The sequence below is a fragment of the Pyrgilauda ruficollis genome, unplaced genomic scaffold, assembly GCF_017590135.1.
Source record: "Pyrgilauda ruficollis isolate IOZ18807 unplaced genomic scaffold, ASM1759013v1 scaffold13, whole genome shotgun sequence".
Taxonomy (NCBI): Eukaryota; Metazoa; Chordata; class Aves; order Passeriformes; family Passeridae; genus Pyrgilauda; species Pyrgilauda ruficollis.
The window spans coordinates 6,555,881-6,571,459 of NW_024511432.1; the positions used below are offsets into that span (position 1 = coordinate 6,555,881).

Consider the following 15,579-nt stretch of genomic DNA (forward strand, 5'->3'; position numbering starts at 1 on the left):
AGCTGTTAGCTCCTTATCCCAAAGGTTAATTTTATGACCTATACTAGGAAATATAAAATGAAGTTTTAACTTTAAACAAGTATCTGTGGGGTAAAATGCAGTAGCACACAGAGACAACAATCAGGATATGTTTATCACATTTTAACATGCATATCTTTATTTTGAATTTTCACTGTTACATCACCAATAAATCAAGCTGATTTGTATGCCCAGACTTCAACTTAATCATTATACAAGTCATAAAAAACAAAAGGAAGCTTTTGTATCCCTCTGAAGTAATCAGCTATAAATTATCAACTCCATTAACTGCTAATATCTTAAAAGTCTGTACACTCACTCCCGAGCTCTAAAACCAAAAGCTGCTAACAAACCCAGAGAGAGGGAACTCAGTGGACCATGTTTTATGCTTTTATAAAGAGAAAACACAGTTGCAGCAGTGTCCAACTGAATTTGTCAGGAATCAGGACGATTTTTGTGCCTTTTAGTATCCCCATTTTCCTCCAAAGAATTCCTGTGGTGACACACAGAGATTTGGGCTTTTGGAAAAATATATTTATGGCAGATCTTAGAAACTGCCCTGCAGCAGTAATATATAGAACCACAAGTATCACAGAGTGATACTTAGCTCTGGGAGGTGAGGAGCAATTGAAATCTCCCCAGTCTGAAGCAATCTGGCAGGACACTGTCACACAGGTGTGCTGCTTGCTTCCAGCTCCCCAGCACCAGCATGTGAAATAAAGGGCATTGCACCCTCTCCTTCTGCAATATGTAGAACAAGCATTTGAGGTACATGGGACAGGCTGTGACCCCCTTCAGCTGGAAATAAGAAGGTGACCCCTTTCTGTACACCAGAGGGAGAAGAGGCCGCCATCCTCCGAGAGACGTGCGGCGCAGTTCCCCAGAAAAAGCCTTGAATTACACACGGAAGAGAGCGGTCACCACGAGCCAGCCTATTCTTCATTTCACCAGCCGACAGGTCCTGCTTTATTTTTAGACAATGCCCACAGAGAAATCACAGTTACAACCTGAAAAAAAGGAAGCTAAATCCAGATCCTTGCACACGTCTGGGGACCAACTATTACAGCAGCTGTCACTGAGACAAGGGCTGCCGCAGTCACCTAACTGGGCCAAGACCCAGCCTCAGCTCTGTGCAGGAGAAGGATGGAGACGTGCCTTGTAAGCTTGTCCCTGCCTGCATGGGTAGAAGGACAAGGAGTTTTCTGGGTTCCTTTTTTTTTTTTTTTTTTTTTTTGTTTTCTTTATTTCCCCACCTTCAACCTAAAATGGAGAATTATTATCTGGAATTAAAACAGCAATGCCTCTAGACCTTCAGAGCACACACCAATACATGAAGAGACAGACCCGTTTAAGATGGTAGAGATCAGATGCTGCAGAGAACAGTGTGTTAGCTGTATTCTAACAACTCTGCTAATTTTACAGTCAAAACCAGCCCAATGTCTCAAGGATGCAGACCTACAGTTACCTGGATGTGATGGAGGGTGTGAGCTTGCAGAGGTCCTGGATGCCTGGCTCCCTGCTTGCTCTGTGAGCACTGGGCTCCTGAAAAACCCAAGAGATACAAGTCCTACCTTTCCTGCCCTTGGTCTTCCCCTCTTTCCTTTCAGGGATGTGCACTAGCAGGTTCCTGCCTAGAAATGTACACAGCAATGATGGTAATCAACAGGGTAATTTAAGATGTGCTTGAACTTCCCTTGATATCAGTAAATCTAGGCTGAGTATCTCAATGAACTGCCCAGCTCCCAGAGAGCTCTACAAGGTCCGTTTAAGGGATCACATTACACCGAATGCCAATTAAAGGATAATTGTCTTTTTCAATCTCAAAAACTACTTATTTAGCAAAATAAAATCCTCACATATTCCAAATAACATCTGTAATGCCTCACTAAGGAGAAATACATTTTAAAAAGGTTGCCCTATGTCTTGTGCTAAACGTTATGACTCCAGCATGACAATTTCTGCTTCAGTTAATTGCAGGCTAATTGTTAAACCTCAGAAGAGAGAGTTTCAGTAACTGATGCTGGAGCTCCTGTTACTGCTTGTGCGAGCTGCTTCTACTTAGTTAGGCTAAATAAGAGCTCCTGGGGGTGTCACTCCAGGCTCTGGTGGCCAGAATCTCACTCGTTAAGAAAGTGAGGTGCGTCTGGCTGGCTGCTGGATTCCCTGCATTTATTGCATTGCCACCTAGTGGTGCACCACACTTTGATCACCACACACAATTTCACAGATATACAAAAACGCACACAAATGCACCTCTGCTGCACGAAAAAGCAGAGCCCCGGAATAAGGATAGGCAGAAAGATGGCAGAGATGCACTTTACATCAGAGAATTTTTGTCTTCAGAAATCCAGGTCACTTGAAGGGATCACGTATCTCTTAAGAAGGCTAGGCTGTGAACAGTGCTGGTTGTGCTCATCAGTTACATGTGCCCTAAAAGCTTTCTGCAATCCCAGAGGCAAGGTTTGACTTTGCCATGAATGCTGGCAGACTGTAACGAGGATACAGAGGTGCAGCGTTCAGCACGCACGGGGAGTGCACGACCCACAAAGCAGGAGCTGCCCTCTCAGGGGAGATGCTGCTGATTGTACAATGAGTAACGAGACATTGCTTCATATGCAGCATCCAAAGAGAAAAGCAAGATGAGAACAGAGATTATTGTTAGGAGACAAAAGGCTATTTCACAGAGGCAGATGGCAAAGATAGGAGCAGCCAATATGAGCATTGCTGTAATCTCAGAGGTGAAAACCTCACCTTGCAGCTCCCCATGCACAAGCTCTGCCAGTGCAGGGATCCCAGTGTAGCCTGGATTTTGCTTGAAAATGAAAATCTTACTTCCCTGAGGCAGGTTTATGCAAAAAGCTCACAGAGCCTTAATGTCACATCACTCTGCACTCCTTTAGTGAGTAGCATTTGATTTTCCTCTCTTTCACTGTCTGACGCCCACACATCCTTCCTGCATCTAGTTTGGAAGGGAAGCAGCATAACTCTTGTCCGTCACCAGTTCTTTGCACCACTCACTGCTGAATGTTTCCCACACACCATTTGTACAATATCCGATGCGATGGTGTTTGCAAAACAGGGACACAGGCACAGAAACACACCCACTCTCACACCTTCAGGTTCCCGCTTCTCGGTTAGTCCCGCTTACACTTACACGTCTACTGACTCTCAGCATCTTTCCTAAGCACATTCCAGATCCTCCTGGATCTCCTACACCTTGAATTTCAGCCTGATCTCACAGTCCCCCCTTTTTGCTGAAATGCAGCCTCACTCTGCTTCACTTGATGATGGTTTGTAGAAGTGCCCCACAGTGGAAGGGCAGGACAGGACCCCTGGCAGTGCTCGCTCCATTATCACCTCTCTTCTCAGCCAGGCACTGACTGACACAGGCTGGTTTGACAGCAACCAGCCTCGCTCCAGCCTGAATTCCAGCAAGAGCGTGTTCCAGTAGTTCCTCATCAGTACAAAAGGGCACACGTGCACACACCAATGGTCTCTTTTTGACAGGAGACTGAAAGTCTCTTCCATTTACTGCAATAAATGAGGTTAGTAAACTCTCCTGGCTGAGAGAAGTCTCTTAATTACTTTCATCAGCCAGGCCATACTTTTAATACTTGATCTTAGTATTCAAGCTGTCAAGAGAAGGCGAATGTTGCCAAATAGTATATTGAGGCTTTGGATGTTGACAGCAATGGGTACTTTTTCACTGGCACAGAAAGAAAGAAGAAAATGAAATGAACAATCTGGGACCATTTCAAGTCAATTGCTCTTTGATTAAAATATTTCCAAGTGCTGGATTTCCAGTAGATCCAGTGAATCCAGCAGGGACAGTTAACAAAAATCACTCTGGCAACTCCAGGTGAAGCACCTGAATTTATTATTTCTACTAGCAATTCTAAGAAACCGTTTGCTGAATACAATCCTATTGAAAACATGGATACATCTGAGCCCACTCCTGAGTTGGTGTACCCTGGCACAATCCTCCTGGCCATGTTCTCTCTGGAAACAGAAAATGAAGCAAAACTACCTGCCACTTTTTAAATCTAAATTATTGTTTGTGCTGATACAAGCATCAGTGATTGCTGGCTGGCTTTAAATAGATAGACCAAAGGGTGAAGAGTCATGGCCAACTATTGTATTTCCGAGGATGGGGACACACCAGTGTAGCATGGGCAGTATTTCAGTCTACTCACTCTTCCTCTGTATGTGTGACACCACCATGTCACACATACAATATGTGGAATACAATATGGAAGCTTCCATAGGTCTCCCATGATTTGTTTTTCAGAAAGCAGCAGGTTTTTTGGGCAGAAGCCATGCAGATAAGCTTCACTACATACTTTGGCCTGTGCAATACTGTGCCCTTCAAAGCAGCAAGGCAGATGCCCAAAGATCAGCTACCAAGCACAACAAGCCAAGAGCATTTGTGAAATTGGCTTCCTCCTTGGAGAGCTTCAGATGGCAAAACTGCTATGGGGCCAAAACAGACTGAGGGCAGAGAGGAAGATAACCCAGGGAAGGGTGATTCACCAGTCAGTATCACTTCAAAGCTGCATGAGAGGCAAGAAGTGCATCACTGTACACAGACAAAAAGGTCCACTGAAAAGGACAGTCTGATGAGTCTCCTCCCATAGTTCTATACATTGTTCAATTTAAGGATTTAGCAATACAAAATTTCCCTAGCCTAAGACAGCTGCACTTGTCAAACTACAACATACATTTCTCAACTTCCTTACCATCATGTTTAGAGTGGGAAATCCTGTAACATTTTAAATTCCCTGTTGACTGAACAGAAGAAGCAGGGAAAAACCAGAAGGCTTTAGAGTTTGATAAGACCTAAGAGCCGGTTGTTGCATCAGAGCCTTTCAAAGCAACAGCCGTGTTGAAGCTGAAAAGGGAAAAGCACGTAGCAATAGCTAGAACACAAAACTCTGCTAATACAGCCAAACACTGAGCTTGGGGAAGATCTGCTGCTCTGCTACCTCCTTCACAGGGGTCAAATCGCATCCCCCTGTGCACTGTGCCCGTGCTACACACTTGTAGCCAATACTCATGCTCAGTTGGTTTGAGAGTCAAGCTAGGAGAGTTCTTCCCCACCCTGCAAGCCAATAGCATTTGAGTGGCAGTAAGTCACTAAAATATACAAAGCCTGGCTTCATCTCTGCTTCCTTGCGTGACTAGTAGAAATTTTCAAGATTACTTCAGGGTTTTTTAAGTGGTTTCCTGCTCCAGCAAAATCAAACTTTGCAGAGCTGCACTACTGTCTTCCTTTCATGATGGAGAAGCAGCAACCTGGGGCCTCACCCCAGCAGCAGCAACAGTTGATGCAGGCCAGGATGGAGCCCATGTGCAGTGCAGAACAAGAGGGACACCTCCAACTGCCCACAAAGCTCTCCCTGGGGCTGTGTGCACCAGGAAAGATGTACAGAACAGCCTTTCCCAGAGACAAGCACTGGGGCAGGAATGAGCCTCCCCCACCATGCCATTGGCACACGTTGATGCAGTGACCAGGCTCGAACACAGTCTTTAATCCGTGTTACAGAGTGAGCCTTAAGCAAATATTTACAAAGAGCTCTCTGCTGCAGGTTAGTGCCTGCAATGCAAAAATCTAGCACTTTTTTCTGTATTATTTTACTCGTTTAGACTGTTTGATCTGTGAAACTCATGCAGATTTCACAGTAATCTTAAAACGGTATCCAGGAACATTGGATTTTGCTGTGTTGGATAAATATCATTATTCCTTCTAGCCATGACAGGAGAAACTCAAACTGCTGAAAGAAGCATTCCTTGGGAAAATCACGGATCAGCTCTAACATAAGCAGGGGCAGATGGTGCACGCTCTTTGACTCTTGCTGGGCCTGTTTGAATCTGGCAAGTGAAGACTGGAAATGTGCTCCTCAGACATACAGGCTTGAAGGGAAGAAATACAAACACCTCCCAGCACTCACTTCAGCCAGGACACCATCCATTAAGCATGGAAGACTTATATCAAATCATCAGTTAATATCAAACCATCCCCAGCACTGAGGCACCACCACATCCCACACTCAACCGCCGTCCTCCAAAACACATCTGCAGCCTGTGGCCAGCAAGGAGAGCACAGGTATCTGCAGTGAATAGAAGCAAAATTTACCATGAAACATACAGGGAGCACAGCTTTATCACACTGGAAATGTCTAGAAAAATACCACTGCTCAGATTTCCTGCAGGAATATTGTGCCAGGCACTCGGCAGCGCCAGAATTGAACTCTCTGCTATGTGGCACTGCTTGTTCCATGTATAAATGGAGATCATCATTGCTGGCAAGAAACATGACTCTGCTTAATTTTAGTTTCTTCTAATTCAACACAGTATGCTCAGTGAGTTCATGCACTATGAGACTTCAGTATTTCATTTAAAACTGTACTTACACATGGCTTAACTCCTGACATAACATGAAAACTCATTGCACTGACCCTGTGTATTCTAGATTTTTTAAAAAATATGTCAGAGACCTTTCCAAGATCTAACAAATCCAAGTGCAATTAAAATAAGTGAAGTAGGACATGCGTTTTAAAAAATACTACAATATATCAACCATTGCAATATATACAATTTATATTCCGCTTATACAGTATACCTAATTATTAAAATATTAGTAATTATCCATACTGCTTGTTCTGTCTTTCCCCTCCATCTCAGTGACCAACAAAACTTCAATTACACAAGTTCATTTCTCATTCTCAGACACTAAAAATCATTGCCCTGCCATGCTGAGCTGCACAGTGCATGGGAATGCTGTACGTTTTCTTCAAAGTCACAAAGACTTAAATGGTATAAGACTAAGATAATACATTTCTTAATCCAAAATTTTGCAGCAAAGTTGATTAGAATGAAGTCCTCTTTCATATACAGTCACCAGCCTTCACTGCACAAATCATTTTTGACAGCAATTGTTAATGCAACACAAAAGTAGTGCAAACAACAGTGCTACTTTCTCTAGTGATCCTGTCTTTCTCCCCAGGCATATACTCATTTTCCTTCTCCCTGTGATATACCTGGGAATGGTTCAACAACAATCCCAGGTCCTACCAAGGTACAAAGAACCAAGGAGATCTGTGCAATAACAAAATAGAAAGTCTAGAATACTCCTAACCTGCTGAGAGGTCGTGCAAAGAACACGAAGAGTAACAATGAAAAAAAAATCTAGAACTAGAAAGATATTACCATCTTTACATTCCTGAATATTTTTATCAGAAATATAAACATCTGTGTTTTCTTAACTGAATAAACATAAAAACGGAAAACTAGAAAGAAGGTAGACGACTCCTGCCAGCCAACTGTGGCAGGAGACATTACTCCAGAAGGAGCTAGTTCAGCTGGTACATTACACCTGAAAACACCTCAGATGGTATTTCTGTTTGTCTTAATCACGACAAAGAAACCAAAATATCACAAAGGCAATTAAACACAGTGCTACCTCACTTGGAATTACAACTTCTTGAGTGAGGCAATCTCTCCACACAGATCAGGCAAGCGGGAGCAGCAGCAGGACCCACGGGAAGCCCATCTCCTGTGGCACCGGCATCAGCACAGAGCGAACACACCACACAGTCTGAAACCTGAGCTCGTTCATCAAGTTTCCAAATACATGGCTACCCGTTTTTCTTGACATTTTTGAATGCAGAGGGATGACCTTAGTGTGGGGCTTTGCTCAGTGCTACGATGAGTGGCTACAGCCTCTCCCCTGCGCTATACAAGCCCTTGCATTATGATTCTGAATAAAAAATACTAGCCTACAAAAATCACAAACGCATCAAGAGATCCACAATCAAAACTCAAGGCTTTGCCTCTTTTTGGAATTTAAGTAAATTAAATTATGAGATAATTCCAGAGGGCATGAGATCTACAATGAAACCCCACAGTAAAAATACTTATAGAATGCAACCAAAGATAAGTTCTGATCATCCACTAGAATAAGTTGTTATACCCGCCTCTCCGGTATAATGATTTTTAAGGGAATACTGTGAAAAAACCTACAGATTTAAATGATTTAATACCTTCATTGTACAGTCATATCTAAGGCTGCAATGTAATACCTCTTGCTGGAAACATGCTCGCATCAGGCAGGACGCCCTGAAATGAAGCCATCGAAACCAATTTCACTGATGACGCCATTTTCTTATTTCTTTCGCTGCCATTTTAGCATCATGGTTACTCCACATTTCCTCGAGAAGTAGCTGTGCATTCTCCCTGCCCTAAGAGGAAACCATGCTTGAATAACACGGTGACAAATGAAACCTGTATGTTGATTTTCTGCCCGTGTCACATCCCTGCATGGCAGGGGCAGGGACGACGCACAGTTGCCACTGCAGACCACACCTCAATTCCCTGTACGAGAGCTGGCAAGGAGTCTCCCAAGAAGGTGCAAGCTGAGAAACCAAGCCACTGGAAATCCACGGGTATCACACGAAAAATTGATACAACTGAGGAAAGAGGAGTGTCCAGCCTTGTTACAGGAGGTATCTCTCCAAACCCCACAGAAAACACTGGTTAGTAAGGGAGTAGTTTGAAAAGAGAAGCAAAAGACGTAAAGGCGGCACACAGGCAAGCTTGCAGTGTCTGCTGCTGGACTAATTGTATATTAGCATTAACATACAGGCAACCACAAAAACACACTTAACCTGGCAGCAGAAATTAATTTCTCAGTATCACATGCAAAAGCCAAACAGTCACCCCAATCAATCAATAAAGTATTCCTTATTCCAAAATGACATTTCTGATGGACCACCAGCAAGAGGGGCAAATTATTAAACCTGCACTCATTAACACCCAGCCTCCTCTAATTCACTTCTAAAAATTTTATTGCAGTCCTTAAGTCCCCCCCACCCCTTGCTAAGTGCTCTATCCTTCTGCTTGTCTGACTGGGAATGTGTAACCTTGCTGCTTGCGAGAAACAGGGATGCTCTCAGGATTTTTTGAAAACCAAAACATGATTGATATTTCCACATTTCTTCCTTCACAATTTCAGATGAGTTGAAACAGTGAAATGCCTTCAAGTCAGTCTGAAACTGTAGTTAAAAAAACAGTAATGAAAAAATCAGTTCTCTTTACCTCCTCTGGATTCAAGTAGTGAGCCTGGCAGCACTGAGTCTGACACTGTCCCTGTTCTAGGCTGACTCAAGCAGAAAGATTTCGGCTGCTGTGCCCCCATCCCAGAGCTGAAAGCCTGCGTACTGCCTTCCTGAACGCTCCTGGGAGCACGAGTTATCTTTCTGCTCCATGAAAAGAAAAGCCAAGCAGCATCTTTCAGTCTCCATCTGCATTTCAGACAGAAAGCGAGGCAGGCAGCGAACGCTCATTGCCTCAAAGGGACAACGCCTGGTTCAGACATCAAAATCCTGTCAGCACTGGAAATGCGACAAGCAAGTTACACCGGGATGCAAATCCTGAACCAGCATAGGTGGCTTACCCCAGTGCTGTACCTCCACAAAAGGGGTTCCTATAACATTTCTACTGCGGTTTGAAGTCTCTCAGGAAAACCCATACAGGGAAAGAAAACCTTTCCCAAGTTAAATTTACTTTATTTCGCTGATAGCGGCTAACATGACAAAGATTACATTCACCGTAGTGTGAAGAATGTAGGCTTTTTTTTTTTTTTTAAATACACATCGGAATGTCAAGGAAATGTGTAAATTCGAAGTTCAGCCCTCTTAAATAACATGAGATGATTTGGCAAAATCATCCGCCTCAGTTAAAAAAAATAAGCCCAAGTTAGCTACCCCATTCTTCCTCAGTATTTGTAAGCAAATCATAGCTACTTTGTTCACATAACAGCTATTTTCAACATGACACCTTATCCTCTAGGATAAATAGAAATATTTTACTGACAGCGAAAGCAAGTAATTTGGAGTTCATACATGTCATGATATCTTTAAATCCTCAATTTAAACATGCCATGGTCTTTAGAAATGGTTTTTCTTTACTACATTACTGATACATTTCACAAAGTTAATTATTTAAATTACATATGAATTATTAATTACAGATCATTAAACTAAGAAACAGAAGTCTGGAATATGCCTGTTATAATTATACAACTTATATTTTAAAATGTTAGACATTAAAGGGCTCAGAGAGAAAAGCACACATTCAAATTCTCTGCTGCAATAAATATGTTACAATAAACATTTTATCCTTTTCCAGCCTATTTCTCCTATTGTGTAATAAACCTAAGGTTTAAACTTTCCAGACTTGGGGCATGAGGCCGGTGTGCTGAGGATACACCACAGACAATAGGTTTCCATTTTTCTCCTCTGGCTGTACTCCACCCTGGCTAAGGAACTGTCTAGCAGTGCATGCCTTTATTTGCGCCTTGCATTAACAAGGCACACAAGCTTTCGGACTTTAATGTAAATTAAATGTCAAGTGCAGATGCTGCCAACAGATATCACGGAAAACCCTGCTATAAGAGACCCATAGCTAATTATTCTTTATGGTGGCTCAGTCATTTTTTCATACATTAATTTATGGAGCTTAGTTGAAGTCTGTCTCCCACCCACTTCAAACAAAGGAAAATAATTTGCCACACTGTACTAACTGCAAGGATAACTGAGCCGTCGCCCATACGGGGTCAGTGGGGATGGGATGGCTTCCTCCATGTTTTTACACAGGAAAACCACACATTTAATTGTCCTTTACTTGATTTTTCACTGAGCTGCTTTTGTGGAAAGACCCCCCCTTTGCACAGGTAATCTGGTCGGAGAAAGGCAACTTTTTGGCCATGCTATGCAACTGTTCCACATCTTCCCTCTGAGCATTTCTCAGCTGATAAAAGGAAGAGTCCTGAACGTGGCATACAGGCACCTTAATATTTGGGGAGGGAGCCCCAAAGGAAGCAAGTCACACTACTGCAAGAGCTCAGGTGCTGTCCCAGCACAGTATGTTTTATTAAACTGCTTCCTTTCATATACAAAAAGAGAATTGAAATGAAAAGAGAAAAATCAACCCACCCTGTACTTTTGTCCCCATATCCAAGCCAGACAGAGCTCCCAGTTTCATGCAGCCTCTAAGTCCCCAGATCTGAGAGTATTAAATGAGCTGCCACCCACCCAGCTAGTCATGGCCACCACATTTATATAAATGTTAATTCCCTGACTGCTTCCCTTTACTATGACTTTACTGGATTAACCCTTTTCATAATGTATCCTATTCACTTGAAAGAGAGGTGGGACCTAGGCTACGAACTCCAGTTGACTAAGCAAATATGCTTCACCACCTCATTTAAGAAATTAAAAAAAAAAAAAGCAAGTCTCCACATATCTTCATTTGCTTTGAAAGAGTAGAAATATTTTCTCTCTTATTTTTGTCCTACATTTGAAATCCTTACTTCAAAATAAAATTAAAGAAAGTTTAATGTGTCTTCTAAATAAATCATAAATGCATATGTAAGAACAGGGGAAACAGAATGGACCAACATTTCTGCACCACAATGAAAAGCAGGAGGAAAAAAAAAATCATAATCACGTAGCATCTTTATTTTTTGTTTAAAATACTTCCATAGACTTTTCATAGCCTAGGGAAGAGAAAACAGGAATAAAGGCATTCAGAAAGTTATGCTACTGTATTTCTGCTTAAATGAAAAGCAAAGTCAGCAATGTCAAGAGGGTCTTTAAAAAGGCAACACAAATGAAATCCAAAGCAGACGCTGGACTGCCCCACCCAACAGCTGCTCTAGCGAAGAACATTGGAAGGTAAAGGCACAGACCTTCCCGTTTCTTTTCTGTCAGCAAAGGACCTTATCTTCAAAACTACCCACCTGTTCTCTTTAATTACTCACTTACAAATTAAAACAACCTGCAGCAACAGTACAAAGAAAAACCGCCATAAAAGACACCTGAAGGAAAACTCTCTCTTATCAAAGCAAGCTTTTTAACCCTCATTTTATATATTTTAAAAGACAGACATTCCTACCTGTAGATCTCAGTACTGAGGAGTTACAAACCTGTTAATGCTGGCTGTAACTGCCACACTTCAGCTGCCTGGTAGATACAGCTGTGTAAGCCTAAATACCTCTATTCATGTTCAAGTTTTCTCATCTTTAAAATAATATATATAAATCAAACCTGCAAGTCCTGAAATGGCTGAGACAGTCAAGAGTCCAGCAAGACAATAAGAAAGCAGCTGCTTTCCACGGCTGAACACCACTGCCTGTAAAGCATCTATATATTTTTTTCCAGTGGTGCTTTATTCAAATTCTAGGAAAAGCATCAGTCTGAAACCAGTAACTGATGGGAGTAACAGTTTATAGGTTACAGAAGGATATTTTATTGTTAACGGACTGTACCATGTAGGAATTAGGAGGGGGTGAGGCGGCAGGCAGGCAAGAGGAGAGAGATGCTACTATTTTTTTTCCCGAGCCACTGCAATTACCCTGATGTGAATTTTTGATGACTTCCGACATATTGCATGGTTAATAATCGTTTCAGCTGTCATGTTTGGTTAATGTGGAAAATGCATTTGCTGCATTGTGATGCAGCACTCCAGCCACAGATTGTAACACCAGTTGTGAAGCTATTCCCTTAACTGAGCTGCATGAATTTGCACATACCATGAGGCTGAAATAAATGGTAGTTTGATTTTTATACAGCAACTGAAAGCTTCTGCCATTTTAGACCTGCAGAGCTGTTAGTACAACTTGTACAGTCAGATAATTTTACTGCATATTAATTGCTGTCAATGCTCTTTAAAGGGGAGCTTTGATTCTCCATTGTTTTGCTGTGTTTGCTTATTTAGCAGTTAAAAGACTGAGATACTATTTATGTTAAACATCGTACATTTTTGTAGCTTTACACAGGTTATTTAATTGTAAGCATATATACATCAATGAAACTGTCAGCACTACAGAAATGCAGCCTTGTTATTCATACAGGCTCAACCTACTTCTTCCTCCATATGATACTTAAGAGTGTGTGCATATATAACCTTGTCTTACAAATGATTGCACATGAGGTGTGAAAATAAAATGATTGCATGTAAGGGGTGAAAATATGCTGCTTACAATCAAATAAAGAGAATTTTATTTGCAAAGTACCACTTCTTCACCTACACTTTAAACATCAAACGGAAAAGTATACGGTTACATAAATACTCGCGTGTGCCTTTCACTGTCACCAAGAGAAAAACAATGCTGCAAGCAATCATGCAATTACAAGAGGAGATGTAAAACAGCAGAGATGAAACCATGCTAAGAGCCAGTCACCCGATGATTAAAGTCAGGCCAGTGTATTCCAGCAGTCAGGTGATGGTGCCATCATTACAGTGCAGAAAGCCATGGAAAAATCGAGAAACAGACCACCCCCATCTTCAAGAAAAAAATTAGAAGCACCAAAGGAATAAAGAATGCACTTGCTAATATGCCAAACGTGCAACCATGAAAAAGCGTTTCAGAGAATGTGTGTGTAACACTGTCAGGAAGTTACTGTCACAGATCCCAAGTGCACATTTAACCCACGGTGCCAACCCAGCTCCAGTCTGCAAACTGCCGGTGACACTCCTAAATTCAAAGTTCATTCTTTTTAAATTCCAGAACAACAGCCCTGCTGCCACATCACTTCATTTCACAGTTCAGTAATTCTGCTCACAAATGCACATCTTCAATTTGCAAACACACACATGCAAAAAAAATCCAGACTTGGAATGTCTATGTTTAATGAAGAACAAAAAGCCATCAGGAGAGTGTTTTACTGTGCATGAACACTGACATACCTACAGAATCACCACCAATTCATTCTTTCCACTTCTGTTTAAATTAAAACAACACTGCAATGTGTATGTTAGACATGAAATATCAGAAAATATGGTGCAGGACATTTTATACGGAAAAAATAGGAGTCTCTGAATTAACATTTTATTCTCTGGTTTGGGATTATGGGTTATGTCTGCAGAAGGTGCTCTGTGGCTCAGTCTCACCTACCCCAAAGGCATCATTGCACCTTGCACAATTCAGAGTTTTGCAGGTGGCAGAGTGATCTCTTACAGTGTGTTTTGGCTTTGAAATTAGCAAACTTTATCTTAAAGGTGATTTTCCTGAAGTGACTGCAAGGAGCAATCCCTCCCTGCTTGTGACCAAATCAACACTGAATATCTGAATCCTCCTACCAGGCATTTCATGAGTGGAGAAGACAGGTCCGAATCCAACATTCTTAGAGGAAAACTGCAGTCAGTTGCATTGCAGGGAAAATTATTGATCACAACCAGCTACACCCCATAGTGCAGGCAAAGTCCCTTTTGGGAGAGGAAGGTTAATACATTTGCAGGGATAATTTAACTCTGGCATTCCTCCTGCATTTCTGAGCATCCATGTCTGGCACCATCGCTGCTGCTGGGCTTGCTTCAGTAACTTGCCACTCACCTCACACACACTGCTCTGGCTTTGATGGCTTCTCCCCCTGCTTACCTCTAGTCTGCATAACCCATGAGTGGTGCACACACAGAAGCACCGAGGATACACAGAGCTTTTGCTTCCCAGCCAAACTTTGAAATAGGTAAAGGTACCTGCAGGGACAGTCGAGTCTTTAGGACAGACAGCAGCCTCCCAGGGATTTCAGCAGCACAATCATCCATCTGGAGCTGCTAGCCACAACTTTAAAGATGCTGCTTTTCTCAAGAGACATTCTCTGTTATTTTCCGGCAATATAATGCTACTGCAGAAGCTCCTTGCAACTGCAGATCTATGCATTACAATCAGCACAATTATATAGCTGTACTTTGCTTTACACATTGCATTACCAGGGAAAGCCTTCCCGGTGTAGCTCAGCATAGCATGGTCTCCCATTACCTATGGATTTCTTAAAGCAACAGCTTTGAGGGATGTGAACAGAAACTACCCACCCCAAATGGCTGTTAGTGTAAACAACTGTGAGTGCTAACCCAGCTAAGATGTCGGAACTGCTATCTGTTTCACTGGCAATCAATTTACTGGAGCGTTCAGTCAGCTCACGCATCAATCACTCCTGCACTCTGATGTGACTGTGGGAGGAGAAGAAGGAAAACTACTGTTCAGGGCCGCTGGGCCCCAGCTAAGGAAAACTGCAAAAGTCTTCCTTCTGAGTAGAAAGCATCATATCTCTAAGAGAATGACAATGCAGAGAGAACGCAGAAGCTGTTGGGGTAAGAATATCCTCCTCTTGGTCATGATCATTCCCTCACTCTATCTCTGGGTATTCACAATGACCTCCTGCCTTCTTAGGTAAAGCTTCATCTCTGGAGTGATGGAGATTCCTTCATCAAGACTACAAAAAATCAAAAGATGCAATCACCTTTACCTAAAAAAAATCCCTAAAAAACAAAAACATCAACAAACAATAAAATGTGGTAGCCTGCAATCAAAGATATCATCTGCTTTTCTTTCAGTCTTGCACTGGACAAGGATAAAGTGGAGAAAAGGACCAGCATACCTGGATCTGCTCCTCTATTAGTAGTTTTGAAGCTCTACAGTTTCAATGTCTGCCATTGCCAGTGAGCATTAGCCAGCAAAATTGAGAGACATTGCTGGCAGTGAGTTGTAACAGTGATAGGTAG

The 15,579-nt window shown here is 42.1% G+C and overlaps 1 protein-coding gene across 4 annotated transcripts in view; it reads right to left on the reverse strand.

Moving 5' to 3' along the window:
- Positions 1-15,579, reverse strand: part of NUP93 (nucleoporin 93) — a 76,130-nt gene that overhangs the window by 30,276 nt on the left and 30,275 nt on the right. The window lies entirely within an intron of this gene.